This window comes from Protopterus annectens, chromosome 10.part0 (assembly GCF_019279795.1).
Source record: "Protopterus annectens isolate FY-2018-M chromosome 10.part0, PAN1.0, whole genome shotgun sequence".
Classification (NCBI taxonomy): Eukaryota; Metazoa; Chordata; order Ceratodontiformes; family Protopteridae; genus Protopterus; species Protopterus annectens.
Window position 1 is genome coordinate 1116753936 of NC_056744.1, and position 17872 is coordinate 1116771807.

General features: G+C 39.9%; 1 protein-coding gene across 2 annotated transcripts in view; it reads left to right on the forward strand.

Annotated features, from left to right (window-relative positions):
• Positions 1-17872, forward strand: part of LOC122813502 (UDP-N-acetylglucosamine transporter-like) — a 683641-nt gene that overhangs the window by 573005 nt on the left and 92764 nt on the right. The window lies entirely within an intron of this gene.

Here is a 17872-nt window from a genome sequence, read left to right on the forward strand (position 1 = left end):
CTCCCCATTCTTTCTGGCTTTGACAAACTTTCTTGCAGTAACTAATTGTGGGGTTATGACAGTCTGTGGGAATACCACCATACGAGTACCTCACATGCAAAAGATGTAGATGCTGCCAAATTTGAACCGTCAACACCATACTAATGTCCCTAGCCCAGTGAGCCACAGAAGTTGCCAGACAGAGAGATTTCACCCCTCACACTAACAACAACATACAGATGTACACTGTCACCCCTGCATTATGTGGGAAATGCAATGTGTGGCCAGGTTCTATGTCATAGCCCTAGAATTGTATGGTCTGCTGATATATCATTGCAGACTTACTGTTACAGTAGTTGTCTATGAATACTGATGTGTTGAGGGGACCAGCCCATGCTTTGCTGGCATAGACAGTCATGTGACTGTCCTGGGACCCCACTGTTTGGCATCTCCCTTATATAATGTAGTGGAGCTTCCAGCCATGTGGTCTAGTGAATATTATGGGGCACATACTATTGGATAGTGTACCTGTTGTCCCAAGTGGCTTTTAGATCTCTTCATGTAGCCCAGTAGTCCATTGTATTCCCTTGCATACATGCGGCAGGTCCATACATGTGCTAGCATTTTCTACTACCCCGTACAAGTAGTGTATGGAAGAGTGACTTACTTTGTGATTCCAGCAGTTGTCAGACCTGTAGTTCGGGGCTGTGTCTGTCTGATGCATGCAGCACATGGTTAGGTACAGGTCGTGTGGGCTGGCTGGCATAATTTTTAATATATGTATGTTAGTCAGAATAAGGTGTCAGTCCCTAAGGCCCTAGGTTGTCAGTGCATGTGCTAGTCATTGTCTCTTGGCCAAGGACAGGGCATACTGGGCATGCCTACGTCTGCTTACAGGGACAATCTCAGGGTGTTCCTCCTCTGAGTCCCCCTGCGGGTGTGGCTTTGAGGACCTAGGCACTGGTTGGGGGGCTGTGTATTCCTTTCCTTTGTAGATCCTGTTGCATCTGTTTCCATAGGATGATATTGTGTAGCATGGCACATACTGTGAACATCTGTGCACCTGTGGCTAGAGAGTACTGCAGGGCTCCACCAGATATATCAGTGTACCCAAACCATGACTTCAGCAACCCAAACACATGCTCTCTGATATTACTAGTTTATATCTGTGCCTCATTATGGCATTCTTCATTAGGTGTGTTTGCATTTCTGATGGGTGTCATCATCCATGGTTCCAGTGCGTAGACAGCATCGCCCAATAAATGGCCATACAAGATGTCCCCTTGGCAAACACCTGGTGCAGCTGTGATATGTGCCAGATATGGGAGTTGTGATAACTGCTAGGACTGCCACACATCCATGATAATGCCCTGTGCATCCCCCTGGCAGTTGATGGAGTGATACCCCTTGCAGATGACATAGATTCTACCCTCTTCACTGGGTGGTGCCTTAATGTGTATATGAATGCAATCTATGGCACCCAGTACCTCAGGGTAGTGTGCTACATGGTAGAAGAGTCACATACTGCTGTCCCTCTCCTCAGCGGTGTAGGAAAAATAAATGTGCTCACTGGCATGTGGTAGCATGGCATCCAGGAACTGGTGGAGTACCCTGGATGCTGGTGTCCATGAGATCCCCATCATGTCCTCAGTTGGATTTTAGAAAATATCTGTATCTAGTATCCTAATAGCTACATATACCATTGTTTACACTGAGATGGGTTCCCCTCTGTTGGTTCTGGGTCTGAATTGAGGTCAGCATAGCTCAATGAGTTCTTGTAGTATGTCCCTGTCCACCTTATAGCATTCTACACTCTCTAGATCATATAGCTCCTAAAAGGTTACTCTTGGCCTGAATACTCTTCTCCTTCTCAGTCTAGGCCTATTGTCAGCAGCAGCATCAGCAGTGACCTCAGCATCTAGTACATACATATATAGCAGACCTGCAGCAGCCCCTAGCATTTTCTCAGTTAAAATTCCCAAGTCTGTACTCCAATGGTGCAGCGTATGGGGGGGAATCAGATTGTATGGTGTATGCCTATATGATCTGGGGCAACAGGAATAAAGAAGAAGAAGCCATTTTAGACTTCTCTCCAAGAAATGGCTTGATAATAGCCCACATATGGTTCAGAAAGAGAGACAGTCACAAAATCACATACAAGAGTAGTCAACATGCAACTCAGGTAGACTTCCTCCTAGTAAGGAAAAAGCATTGGGGTAAAATCCATGATTGCAAAGTCATCCCCAGTGAAACAGTCAGCCCACAGCATAAACCACTAGTTGCCACAATCAGCTGTAAGCAGTGGACAGAGAAGGCTCTAAGGTCAACAGAGACCAGGCTGACGACCTGGAAGTTGACTGAAGAGAAAGTACAACAGTTCAAGGAATTACTCAGGGCTCTAGCACCCCAAGAAGAGGAGGAAATAGGTGGAGTTGAAGAAGAATGGCAGTGCCTAAGAACAGCATGTGTTAGAACTACAGAAAAGATATGTGGCCGAGCCAGGTATGGAAATAAGGTACATAAGGAAAGCTGGTGGTGGAATGCAGAAGTCCAGGAAGTCATCAAAAGAAAGAAGGAGTGCAGGAAGAAGTGGGAGATATAAAAAACTGACCAGGCTAGGAAGGACTATTGGTTGGCTAACAAAGAAGCTAAGAAAAAAGTTGCAATAGCAAAGAATAGGGTATCCGAGGCACTCTACCAGCTTCTGGAATGTGACTCATTTAGGAGTACAAAGAAACTATATCAAGTTGCAAGGCAAACACAGAAAGATAAAGAAGATAGTCAAACACCCTTCATAAGGGATGTCAGCAACAACCTGCCCACCAGTCCAGAGGACATCAAAGGCAGATGGAAGGAGTATTTCCAGTAGCTTTTGAATGACAAAAACCCCACAGAAGCTGTACTGCCCTAGAAACAGCCTATGATGAGAGAAGAAGAGGAGCCCACCCTAGACGAAGTAAGAACAGCACTAAGGAAGATGGAGTCAGGGAAAGCAGCAGGCTCAGATGAGGTCACAGCAGATATAAAGATGCTGGGTGAGATAGGGGAGAAATGGCTCCTGAGGGTACTAATAGCAGTGTGGAGAGAAAGGTGTATCCCAGATGACTGGAGAATAAGCATACTCATGCCAGTGTACAAGAACAGAGGGGGCCTCCCCCCACTGTGGGCAGTACAGAGGCATCAAACTCCTCTCACATTGCATGAAAGATCTGGAGATGGTGATTGATAAATGAATATGCAGTTTAGTAGAATATAATATGGGAGATGAGCAGTTTGGATTCAGATCAGGATGCAGCACAATATACCCAATTTTTGCATTGAGACAGATACTTCAGAAGAAGCTAGAGGTGAGGAGAGAGTCCAACTGGGCATTCCTAGACTTGAAAAAATCATATGACAAGGTCTCAAGAAAGTTGATCTGGGCAGTACTGCTGTGGTTTGAAGTTCCAGAAACACTGGTAGAATTAGTGCAGGCTATGTACAAGGACCCAATAACTCAAGTACAAACAGTGTTCGGCCTCACAGAGGGGTTCCCAGTGGGAGTGGGTGTAGATCAGCATTAAGCTCTCAGCCCACTGCTGTTCATACTGGTGATGGACTACATTAGCAAACAGGTTGGAGTGGACGGATAAACAAAGCTGCTGTATGCAGACGATGTGGCAGTACAGGCAGACCCTGAGTTAGAACTTCAGCAAAGGACAGGATAGGCATCTGGGAGGGGTAGTTGAGTAGAATGGTAGTCTACATGAAGAGGTCAAAGCTAGAATCAGAGGGGCTGCAGCCAACTGGCATAGCATATCAGGTGTAGTCTATGACAGAAGAATGCCAAAGAAGCTGAAAACTAAGGTATACAAGACAGTGGTGCGACCAGTACTACTGTATGGTACAGAAACCTTGGCAGTAAAGGCAGAACAGTCGAAGAAGCTAGAGGTGATGGAAATGAAGTGCCTGAGAAAGGAGGTAGAATGCACACTGTGGGACAGACGAAGAAATGAGGACATAAGAGCAGAAGCCAAAGTAGCTCCATTTGCAGAAAAAATCAAAGAGAACAGATTATGGTGGTTTGGGCACGTGTCGAAAAGCAGAAGACAATCTGCTGAGGAAGATTTGGGACAGACAGGAAGAAGGTAAGAGGAAGTGAGGACATCCAGCAAAGAGATGGATGGATTGTGTGAAAGAAATTCTGCGACAGTCAGGCATGAGTGTTGAATAAGACAGGCGTGTGGCAGTGAATCGAGAGAGTTGATGACAGTTAACGGGATAACCCAACCTCATGTAGAAAAATAGGAAAAATAGGGCTGATGATGATGATGAGGGTGTAGACATACTTTATAGTGCTCTGCTGTAGGTGTAGCCTATGTGATTGGCTACCTATGATGAATTTCACCTGCCAAGTACATGATTAAGGGGTTTTATTGGCCCTAGTTTAAGTGAAACAGGGCTCATCAGTAATTGATATATCATTGGCTTTCTCAGCCAATTATTTTTTTTGACAGCCTTCCTTGCTGAGCACTGCAGCGCGTCTCGCAAAACCATGCTGCAAAGATAAACAAAGTTAACAGTCAATAGACACACCCCCATTGAAGGTGATGCTCAGCATGGCTGAGCACCGTACAAACATGCAAACATGATAAAACACGTGTCAGAGATAAACACAGCTTAGCAGGCAGTGTACATACACCCCTATGCTAAGCTCAGCAGTGCTCCTCGCAAACAGGTGCCACTGAGCTCCAATGATCTTACAAGCACTGGGACACAACACTCTTTGATGTCAGTTACTTCTTTTGTGGACATCAGCACAGTTCTGTGCCTACACGGATGGGATCTGTGGACAGGGGTCTACTTCAGAAGATCGACAGACCATTTGATCGACATTCATTTGGTCGACAACCAGTATTCAAGGCACTTAACAGGGATTTGCCCCACTCCCCAATGTTGTGCGACCCTGGAGTTGATATATATAGTTAGGAGGGTGTGGGGAGCACAGCCCCCCACATTGGGGGGTGAGGGGGGGGGTGAAGCCCCCACCTATTTTTATTTAAATGTGTATTTTTTCTTATATTTTCATGCTTTTAAACAAAAATCCCCACCCTAGAGTCAACAAAGCGAGATTGTGGATAAATTGGGTCATATGCAAGGTAATGAATCAGGCCTCTGCCAGTCATACCAATATCCAATCACTTGGCTGTCTTTACCCCAGTTGTTAATAAACACTGTTCAAACTTGCCAGAGTACATACTATTTCCCTTTTTACTTTTATAATTATGACAGAGATTCATTTAAAACTTTTATTTCAACTTTTTGCAGGAAAAAAAAAACACTGACAGCCATTTTCAAAACAAAACCAACAAAAAAAAAAATCCTGTTACACTGAAAACTGACTTAATATGAGAAACAGTAAACATCTCTACCCTGGACAGTGCATCTGGCTACCCATTAAACTACAGGAAAAAAAGTCAAAAATCTACTATCAGACATGCTGGGATTAATACTAAAATAACATATAGTGAAGTACAAACTAGTGTCTGTGTGAAGGGTGTAAGAATTCAAAGGACAAATGTATAAAGCATTTGTTGACAGCCTGGGACAGCCCACTGAACAACTCAGAAGTACTATCAGGTGAAGTAACTTAATAATCCAAAAAAGGTGTAGGTAGTGGCCAAACAACACAACAAACCAAAACACTTTTCCAGGAGATTCACACAGCACCAGTGAACTGTAAAACAAAACACCGCAAATATGAGGAATGAGATATATTTTAATGAACTAAAACAACAAAATTCAATAAATGTTAAGAGCTTTCATCCTAAAACATAAAGGACTTCCTCAAAACTAGATAACCATCATCCCCTGCCATTGTTATAAGTTATCTAATTAAAGCCAGTTAAACTCAATTAAAAAAAATCAATTAGTGTAACAATTCAAAAATTTAAAGTGCCAGTCCAAAAGAAAACAAGAAGTACATGCAGACTGCATATAGACACTGTTTCTATACACAATTTTAATGAGGTCAACACACCAGTTGAAAATGTTTCAGAATGGTTGAAAACAGAAATATAAAAGTATATAAATATATGAATGAATACAGACATTAAAGTTTTGCATACCTCAGCTTTAACACCAGAACAATAGAGATAACTTCATTCAACCCAGGGTCCTTATTTGCATGCAAAGACAATTGCCAGAACAGTTCTTTGTATCTGAGTAAATCTTCCCACTGTCCACCTCCAGGATTTTTGTATACTTGTTCCAAAACATAAAACTTGAATTGGCTGTCAACACAAACGTGGTTAAGGAATTGGACTGAACATTATTGGTAATGTCATAAATGTGTGGGTAAATATGTTTCCTAAAAACTCTTTCTGTTTTTCCCATATAAAATGCGCTACAAACATATATACATATATACACAACTTCACCACCCTTACAATTAAAGTAATATGAGACCTTAATTTCTTTCTGCCTACTGGTGATTTTAATAATGTCAGAGGCACTGCTTACAAGCCCCACATTTGTAAGTGCCAGTTTTTGTAAAACATAGCTTATCACTTGTTCAATTATTAGACTCATAAAGGTTTTTTTTAGACTCGTTGCTTTTTACATACAAACTTGGTTGGAACCTGAACATTTTTTAAAGCACCTGACAGTTGGCCAAAAAGATTCCAATATTTGGAAATACTACCTTTAATAGTTTTCTAATCTTGGTTATACTCTCAACAAATGGCAAAAAGAAAAATATTACCCATATCTTGTTCAGAAGGAGGAATACTTGGAAGATCAAATGGGGGGTTCAACATTATTGTTACCATTTAAAATAGGTACATATTTTGAACCACAACCTAACATTACCTCAGAAATACAACTATTAAAAAGTTGTATAGGATAAACCCTCTGCAAAACATATTTTTTAAAATATTACATTCCACTATAAAATCATCTTTAAGTGATGTCATTCTTGCTGTTCGTACTGACTGTCCCTTCACTATACTACATTTTTGGGAAAGTGGATGCTCACTACTAAAGTGGAAAAAGCTATTATTATACATAGGATAATATAACCTTGAAATAAATCTCAACTCAATATTCTTGATACATGTAATGTCTAAATAGTGACCCTCATTTTTCATATATTTGAAAAGTAAATTTAAGAAAATATGTCATATTTTGCATATAATCAATAAATTCAATAAGATTGTCATGAGACCCTGACCAAAAACATACATATCTTCTAAAAACTTAATACAAAGATGGCAAAATTCAAAATTTCAAATAAGGGGAATTAATGATGTATTTACTTTCCCATTCATACATAACTAAATTTGCAAAAATAAGGGCAAAAGTTACTACACCATTACTCTGCTTAAAAATTTCACCCTCAAAAAACAAAAAAAAAAATTACACTTTAATACTAATTCTATAAAATCACAGATACGTTAGCATTCAGTATTTGTCAGAAAATCAAAACTAATGAGAGCTTCCTCAAACCATGTTAAACCAATTTCATGAGGGATAACAGTAAATAAATCAAATACATCCATAGAGGCAAAGACTAAATCATCTTGAAGAGGCACTTGGTTAATCCTGGGTAAGAAATCTCATCAGTCACACTGAATATGTGTTTTTATCACATAAAAAGGCTTTAACTTGTGATCTATATAGACTGCTAATGGGTATGTTTTTGACCTGTTATCTGAAACAATAACGTGCAAGGGGGGGGGGGGGTCATACACATTTTTATGGACATTATACTAAACACAGAAGGGATACAGGAATGCTCATTAGTAAGAAGGTCAAAAATATTAACATCAATAATGTTTTGCATCAAAATGTCATATAATTCAATCCTCTCATAGGATGTGTTAAAAATTTCTAGACAGAGCCAAATAAATTTCTTCTTGATATAACATTTAAACCATCCTGTCCAAATAATCAACAGAGTCCATGATATCAAGTCCACCCCGTTTGTCGGGTTTCATAATACAAATGTTAGTATTATGCACCCAGCTATCTAAAACTTTTTTTTCTGCTTTGGTGAGATTAAAAATCTTCCTATTCCTGTTTTTAACCAAATTACCAATAACACTGAGCCCAATTCCTTAACCAAGCATTCAAGAGTTTGTGTTTTTGAGAGCCAGTTCAAGTTCTATATTTGGAACAAGTATACAAAAATCTGAGGGGTGAACACTAGTAAGACAGAGAAATTTTCTCGCAATTGTCTTTACAAGCAAAATAAGAATCCTGGGTTAAATGAAGTTATTTCTGTTGTTCACATGTTAAAGCTGTGGTCTGCTAAACTTTAATATTTGTATACATTTATACATTTATATACTTATATAGTTTTCAATCATTCTGTAACTTTTTTCAATTGATATGTTGACCATATTAATACTGTGTACAGAGAAAGTATGTCTATATGCAGTCTACATGCATTATATGTTTACTTTTAGACTGGCACTTTAAATTTTTGAATTGTTGCTTAATTGATTTTTTAATTGAGTTTAACTGTTTTTAATTAGATAACTTATAAAAGTGGCATGGAATGATGGTTATTTTGTTTTGAGAAAGTCCTTTATGTTTTAGAATGAAAGCGCTTAACATTTATTGAATTTTATAGTTTTAATTCATTAAAATGTATCTCATTCCTCATATTTGTGGTGCTTTATTTTACGGTTCGCTGGTGTTGTGTGAATCTCCTGGGGTTAGTGATTTGGTTCACCAGATGACGTAACTTGGCAGAGTCACATAGAAGATGAAGGCTTTGGGTATCAAGCCACGAACTACAGGAATCATCTCTGACAGTTCGCAACCCTACTCATCTGCAATAAGCACTAGACAAACACTGTATTTCATGCCTACCTGTTTGCAAAAAATCAAGTTAAATTAAAAATGTATTCATGGCTGATATATTAACATTAAACTCATAGACTACATGATGTCCAATTTATTTGTAATTATATAACAAACACACTGTCAATATTAAGGAAATGAGTGATCACATCCAAAGAACAAGGCTCATAGAATGATGATCCTGTTTACTACAATCAGATTTCCTTCATACAACATAAGTACTGTGATTTATAGCTAGCTATGAGGCTTGCAATGCAGGGGACCACTGAGGAACCTAACCCAAGTTTCCAGTTGCCTCAAAGCACTGTCTGGTTAAATGACTTTTTCAAGGACAAGGCATAAATATGATACAAAATCTAAGATGTTCTTCAAAACTGGAGACAGATAAGAGATTGGAGCCAGCATGCAGAGGTGAAAACCAACAGCCTGCCTTGGACAATGAGCAGTATTGGAAAACTTTTTTTTTCTTTTATGTTTAATTTAACATAGTACACAACCCCCCCTCCCCCGCCAGTCAGCACTGTGCCCTAGGCATCTGCTTAGGTCACCCACTGTTGGATCCAACCCTGGTCATCAGAGTATATATCTTTAGGGCCTACCTTTGAGAGAAAAGTTATTCTTGGGAGTCACATTTCTCTGATCCCAAGTCCCTGAAAGTGCATTCCCTGGAATAGTTTTATATTAGGTGGCTGTACTGTAAGACCACAGTTTTGCAAGCCATTTTTTTCACAGATTTTTTTTTCAGAATTTACTGTATGTCAGTAAGATATTTAAACTTGCATCATCTGCAGTTTCAGTGGCTGCAACATTCAAAGAATTTGACTTGGTCGATTTGCTGTCTGGGGCTGCATTCATTTTTCACAGTGGATCAACATACGTATGTGTGCATGTGTGGGAAGGAAAGACCCTGATATAAAAAAAAGAAACTTTTATTGGGACATCTGCTTCATTCTGTGCTTTGATTATTTAATTATTGAGGGAGAAAGGCTCAGTAGCTTCAGAATGTATGGACATTTGTGGTTTGTGAGGTCCCCAAAACAACAAATTAACATTATTTTTTTCACCTGTCCCTAAAGGAACTTGGATTTGAGAAAAAAAAAAAACAATCTGTCATCCACATCTTTCCCCAAAACATATGTCATATAAAATGTATTTTCATTTACTTCATGTCAGGTCAACCAAACTGCAATTTATTTCATCTGCATCTGATTACAATGGTCATAGCATGTCCATGGTTATACTGCTGTAAAATGTTTTTTCATGATTGTGTTCAGCATTTCCCAAAAGATCTTCAAAGAAGATTGAATTCAACTTCACTCATATGCTCTCTTGACTTGGCATCCATAATATTATCTAATTTAGGGAGTATCTTGGAAGATTTTTTTTTTCTAATGTGTAGCTGCTGCTAATGATTGAAAGAACAAGACACCTACACCCTATCACCTCATCACTGTGTTTGTTTTTTACTGCATGGGACTATCATGTTGCTATCTACTACTAGAAAAGACCCCACTAAAAATGACTATTATTATGCTGAAGCTCAGCGTTATTTATTTATTTTAGCTATTTACTTATTTTCTTTGTTAACTGAGTAAGTGGACTGTTTTCAGTCTTGACATGGGACAAATGGCAGCAACAAGCATAAAGCAAGAACATCTGATATAAATACACAGTAGTAAACTAGATGCATGCATATTTATTTGCTAAGTACTTCATTTACCTGAAACAAATAGACATTTCCTATTAAATATGAAGAATAAGAAATTTGTTCACTGAGAAACAGAGAAAAAATAAAAATGTAATTATGATTATGATGATCCAGAAAAAATGCTGAGGTTAGGCTCCAGTGTCCAAATCAAAGTAAAAAGCAGTCTTCAGTCTTTAATAAAGGTAAAAAAGCAGACTTGAATCGAAGAATAAAAGTATAAGAAGTCTTCTTTATTGTCACACAAGCGCTTTCACATAATATGTCATAAAACAAAAACTTCTAAGACAATACAAAAAAACTTCTAGTTTGAGACATCGTTTCTGTTACTGCTCTGAAACTGAGAGGGAACATCTTTTTATTACGTGGTCATAAAGTAATTTAAATTTTCAGCTATTCTTCTGAAATTAACTTCTTGTGTTTCAGTTTCCATCATTAAAATATATACATCTAAACAGTTACAATAGTGTATATATATTTCTGTTCAAATCCAGCAGGGTACACTGTGGATACATCTTTAAGCTCAGTACTCTACAAACCCTGTTCAACACACACTTCTGTATCAGCAGTTTGATATACACATAACTTGCAGTTCTAATACATTTGTAATACAAGCATACGAATCATGTTGATATTCACAAATGACATATAATTATTTACAAAACTACAGCTAGCTGGGCTGGCAGTATCTCCTTTCATGACATCCTTCCCCCCAAAGACTCAAGCTAGTTTCTCAAGTGACCTTTGAGAAACATTGCTTGAGAGGGTTGAACCTATCTGGGAATACCTTACCCCATTCCCTGTCTTGAGAGACCATCTGCGTTGGCATTGCTAACTCCAGTACAGTGCTGCCCTGTCCTATCATATGCCTGCAATCCTAGGATCCACCATAGTAATTTGGGATTTGGCTGGCTGGCTCCCTATAGCCATAGATCCCCCTCAGACTCCTCCTGTCTTGTACTGCAAATGCTTAGCACCAGGCCCTCCATGGTACAGTTTGTGCCACTGCCTCCTGCCTAGCAGTTCTACCATGTAGCTAACATCACTGACCTTTCTTACCACCTTGAAGGGTCCCCCTCAAGCTGCCTGCAGCTTATTGTGTCTGACAGGAATCAGAACCATAACCTGCTGCCCCACAGCATACTCTTTAGTGCGAGACTTCCTGCCATACCAGACTTTTTTCTGCTGTTGGACTTCTGACAGATTTTCCTGGGCCAAGCCCATGAGTTCCCTGAGCCTTGTCCTGAGGTTTAGGACATATGCCACAACAGACTCATTGTGGGATTCACACTGTCCCTCCCACTCATCACAAATCAAATATAGAGGTTCCCTCACTCTATGCCCATACAGCAGCTCAAAGGGTGAAAAACCTGTGTATTCCTGGGGCACCTCTATGTAAGCAAACAACAGATGGGGCAAATATTTGTCCCAATCCCTCTTAAACTGGTCTGCATATGCCGTTAGCATGGTGTTTAGTGCAGTGTTTAATTTCTCCCCAAGACCATTTGTTTGGGGATGGTAAGGGTGGTCTTTAGATGCTTCACTCCACAATGCTTCCACAGACAAGCCAGCAGGTCTGCCATGAAACTGACACCTCTGTCAGTCAGTATTTCTTTTGGGAAACCTACCCTGCTGAAAATCTCTAACAGAACATTTGCCACCTTTTTGCCACACTGGAGGACAGAGCCACCACCTTAAGGTATCTGGTAGCATAATCTACCACCACTAGGATATACTTCCTTCCTGTAGAACCTGGGGAACTCAGAGGCCCCATAATATCCATAGCAACCCTCTAAAATGGCTCCTCAATCACAGGCAAAGGCATCAAAGGGGCTTTCACATTGTCTCCTGCCTTGCCTACCTTTTGGCAGTGCTCACAGGTCCTACAGTACCCAGTTACATTCCTGGAAATCTCAGGCCAAATTAGGTTCTGCATAATATGTCTCTTTGTATGCTTTATGTCCATATGACCTGCAAAGGGAATGTCATGGGCTATTACTAGAAGTGCCAGATGGTAGGCTCTGGGCACAACCAACTGTTGTATTCTCTCACACTCTAGCCCTCCCTCAGGGATCCACTCTTAATACAGTAACCCTTTGTCCCAGTATACAGATTCCCCCTTTCCTTGAGAATCTGGTGCTTCACTAGCGACCTCCCTCAGGCCTTGTAATATAGGATCTGAGAGCTGAGCCTGTCGTAACTCTCTCTTTGTAACCCTTCCCAGCTTGCCTTCCACCAGAAGTCTGTTATCCTCTGACAGCAGTAGTCAGCCTGGGTACTACTACTCACCTCTCCCTTGCGATCACTCTGTCCAAGGGAACATCAGTATCCACCAGCAGCTGTGGCTCACCTTCAATCTCAGTGCTACAGTGTAGCTCCCTCCCTGAAGTAGCAACCTCACCAGTCCTGGCTTCAAGCGTGCAGTCTGTCTGGGTCCACCCTGGGCTACCAGACCCACATGCATGTCTCCAAGCCTGACTGTCTGTAACTGCATGCACACAAGGTACTGCATTATCAAAATCATTCCCTATCAGGACATCTGCAGGCATATCCTCAAACACACCTACTTGCTTGCTTCCTTTTCCACCCTCGCACTCAAGGTGAACCCTAGTCAAAAGTATTTGGAATGGGGTCCCTCCTAAAGCTCTGACTGGAGTAGACAGTCCAAGGAAGCAGTGCTCCCCTGTAACCATTGCAGGCTTCACAATGGTTGGGTCAGAGGCTGTGTCTCTCTTAACAGTGGCCTGTTTTCCATCTACTAAGCTAGGATATAACCTCTTGTGGTAGTCTGGTACCCTTGTTGTCTGCAGACAACTTAATGATGGCATTCTGTTATTCCCACTTACTAGCTCTCCTACCTTTTGTTCCCTACCTTGCCTCCATGGACATCTATATGCTACGGGGCCTCACTGGTTGCATTTAAAATATTTAACCCCTGGTTCTGGCTGTGTACCTGAACTAGTGGCTTCTGCTGCTACTGGCAGACTCTGTTGGGACAGTGTAGGCTGCCCACCATGGGTTGCCTTATACCCATGTGCAGCACTGGGTATCACTTTCCTGTGCAGTGATGCCCTGCTTACTAGGTATTGGTCTCCCTTTTTCCCTAACTCATCTGTGGTATTACATTCCCCATCTGCTAACCAGATTCTCATGTCCTCAGACAAAGTCCTAAGGGCTTGTTCCCTCACCAAAAGGTCTGCCAGCTTTTCAGAAGCGGTGACCTGACACCCACTCACCCATCTATGAAAATAATTGCTTAACTCAGCAATATATTCACACACACTTTCATCTGCCTAGTGTTTATGCTCACAAAATGTTTTTCTATAAGCTTCAGGTGTTTATTTAAAACACTGTAATAAACAGTTTTAACAGTATTATAATTTAAGCAATCAGCATCAGACAATTTACAAACAGCATTTACAGCTCTATCATGGAGTAAGGGAGTCAGGTACCATACCCAAAGCCCTTGGTCAACATTATACTGTTTACATACCCTTTCAAACATATGAATAAAACTATTAAAATTATCACCCTCTGTAAAATGTGGAAGAAATTTACTGACCTTTGTTGCTTCTGTGGTTTGGTTACTCCTTTCACCATTACCTCCATGACTCTGGTGAAAAGTCAGCATCTCCTTTTAATGTTGCCTCTGCCTCTCATTTTCTTCAGCTTCCAGATGTCGCAGTCTCTCTGCTGATTCTAATGCCATCTGTTTCTCCTTTTCTTCAGCCTAGAAATGCTGCAGCCTCTCTGCTGATTCTAGTTCTAACCATTTCATTTCCAGTTCAAACTCTTTATCTCCATATGGATTTTTAAGTCCTCTGTGGAAAGGTTGAACTGTCCATTTTCTGAGAGTTGTACATCCCCAGTACCAGTCTGGTTGTTCTCCTGCTTGATGGTCTGTGATGTAGCTGTGAATAAGGTTGCAATCATTTCTGCTTTAGTCAGGTTCCATGCACCAGTCCTTTCTCTTGGCACATCTCAGCCAACTGGCTCCTTGACAGCTTGCCATACTCCTCTACTGACATACTTGCCTTCTCTCCCTGACTAACTAAGCTAACACAAAATAAATAAAACTATTGTGATATGAAACTCTGAATGTCTACTGGGTGGTTGTTTGAGAGAACAAACATCTTCTTTAGTTACCATTGTTTACAGGCTACAGGAGTTCAATATCCACACCACTGAATCCCAATATGTGATGCAGTGATCCAACCACTGCCACCAATAAATGTGATGCCCCACCACTGGACTGGTAATCAAGGAGCCTCAATCCTCACCACTGGCACCAGTGGGAGATGTACATTGAGAGGATGACAAGTATACACACACACACGCACACACACACACACACACACACACACACACACACACACACATATACACGCACACAGTATTTCCAGATGCAGCTTTCTGCATCAAGTGAAATTTCCTTAAGAGCACACAGAGACAACAGTCAGATCAGGGCTGGTTTCTCCCTCTTTCTCCAGATCCCCAATGAGAATCCCCACTGACATAGCTATAGAGTAGTTGAGATCTCAGTTGAGTGGCCAAGCAAAGAACTCCAGCACCCTCTCTGTCTAACCTGTGCTTCGTGTCTCTGCCAAAGTAGCTGACACACACACTCTTTGAGGTTTGATTTATACACAAACACCTGGGAAAGGTTGGCACAGGTTTACTAGCTATGCCCCCTTTTGCCCAGACTATAAGGTAGTTATCACTGCCACCAGCCATTCTTATCAAATACTTTAAGGCCCTTAACAAAGGGTGCCCAATTTTAATTTGTAATATTACTATTAACACAAATGGTAGTTTGACCAAGAGCAAGGCTATTAGGAGTGACCCACAGAGTGTCACCAAACAAATATGCAAGTACTCTCACAACTTAAATATCTGTACACGGATCAGCCACAGTGAAATGTTTAAATATATTTACTAATAGATAATAAAAGAACAAGAGAATACTAAATATATATTTACAGTGACATCAGAATTCAAAATCACAGGAAATATTTAAAACAATATTGCAGGACAGCCTCAAATAAATAAAGGAAAATATCTAAGCTAAGCTTTTCTATATTCCTGACTATATCTAAAAGAATTACTATGACCTAAGAACCTACTTACTGCAAAACAAGGCAGATGTGGTGAGTGGATCTTGATTTATCAGGTCTAAGTTAAAATATAGAATGCTGTCTCTTTCAGACAGTTCTCGAATTAAAATCTCAAATATTACTGCTGGGCTAGCTTGCAGAATGACATACTTTCTTGTCATCTGACTTCTAGTCCCCAGGCCCAAAACAACCATAAATGGAAGCTGGTAGCATTTAGCATCTACCTGTGAAAATACATAGACCTGAGAGCTATGTCAGAGACTGGAAGTCATAAAACAATAAACACTTCCAAGACAATACAGAAAGCTTCTCAGCACAGACATTATCTCATTTCTGTTATAAAGTAATTTAATTTCAGTTATTTTTCTGAAATTTACTAGACTGAGGTTAACCTCCTGTGTCCCAGTTTCCACTGTTAAAGTATATACTTTGAAACTGTTAGAATAGTGTATGTACATTTCTGTTCTCTTCCAGCAGGACACACTGTATATACATCTTTAAGCTCAGTACTTTACAAACCCTTTTCAGCACACGTCTGTACAAACAACTTTGATATACACATAACATACAGTTCTAATACAGTTATAATGCAAGCATCTTATTGGAATCATGTTAATATTCACAAATTACACATAACCATTTTAAAAATTCCAGACAGCTGTGCTCGCAGCATCTCCCTTTGTCACACTTCTATATAAATCATGTCAATATTCACAAATGACATATAATTATTTACAAAATTTCAGCGAGCTGGGCTGGCAGTATCTCCTTTCATCACAATGATGATAATAATGATTACAATAATGGTAATGACAGGGATGATGATGACGATGATGATGATGATGATGAAAGTTATTCCCCTAACTACAATATACCCTATATAAAAAGCAAATATTGACAGATTTGCAAACTGATATTAGCTGTTATGGAATGAGTTCCCAAGCTACTAATAAGTCACAAAGCCAGTGTTCTTACAGTTGCTTGAGGTGAAATTGTGTAGCGTGCAAAAAAAAAAGGCATGATGCCAAACAGTGTTTCCCATGGGAAGTCATTGCTGGTGCAGTTTCTAAGTGTGTGGCAGCAATGATTCACTTGTATTGGGGCTTTTCTCTCTTTGAGTTGATGCAGTCATGGAATTTGTGTATGTAAGTTTGGGGAAGTGAATGGGGGGAATTACCCCCCCCCCCCCACGAAAACAATTAAAATGTATTATTTTGCTCATCTGTATTTTGGGCATATTTTTTTCATCCTCTTGGCTCGTTGACTTTAAGGAAGTCAGTGCTTCATAGCAGAATGAGAAAGCCATTAAGCCACAAAGTCCAGTAAAAGTATACATTTATACAGTAGAATATTTGCAACTGTGGCTTAAACACTATCACTAGGAAGTCTGTACTTATATCTATCTACAAGATGAGACTTTAGCAGTTTGAAAAATACTGGAAGGCTGTTATTGTTTCACATATTTTCTAGCAACACATTCCAAGGGCTAGGAGTAACTTTGCTAAATGCTTTCTCTGTAGCAGCTAAGTTAGCCAGTTTTTGCATCTGGAGCTATTGGCTTCTCAAATTGAAAGTAGAGTAACAAGGATCTTATTTCTGAGTGGAAGACAATACCTGCCATTCATTAGTTTGAAGATGAGGTTATTGAGTAACAAACTAAGTATAACTTCTACTGACATCCACTTAATCATTTGCACTGCAACACTATAATGCTGATGAATTTGGTCCAGAAGTGGACATCTTAATATTTTATTATCTTTGGTTTGTTGCAGGGCTATATTGTCTTGAGAATGTGGAGCTATAATAGTCAAAGCATATTCAAGTCTTGCTAGCAGTATATTGATTACAATTCCTTGTTTAGCTTATAAGGACAAAAGATGAGACATTCTGTATGACACTTTTAGTCGGTTAAGGACTTTAGTAATTTGCTGTTCTGTATGTCTTGTGCCTTGGAAGAACATGCTTTCCTCTTTACTATTTGTCTTTATCCATTTGGATTTAATCCTATTAGTAAGGCACAACACTCTGCATTTTTCTTCTTTTTTGGCATTTTTTGATGTCTGAAGATGCAATCCAATCATTTCAGTTAGCAGACTGCTGGTGATTATTTCTTCCTTAAGGCAGAGGTGCCGAGAGGATTAGGAGCATTCTGTAATGCACAAATGGCCAGCAAGAAATCATAGTGTCAGCAAAGGTCTGTTATAACAAAGAGCTAGCTACAAGAATT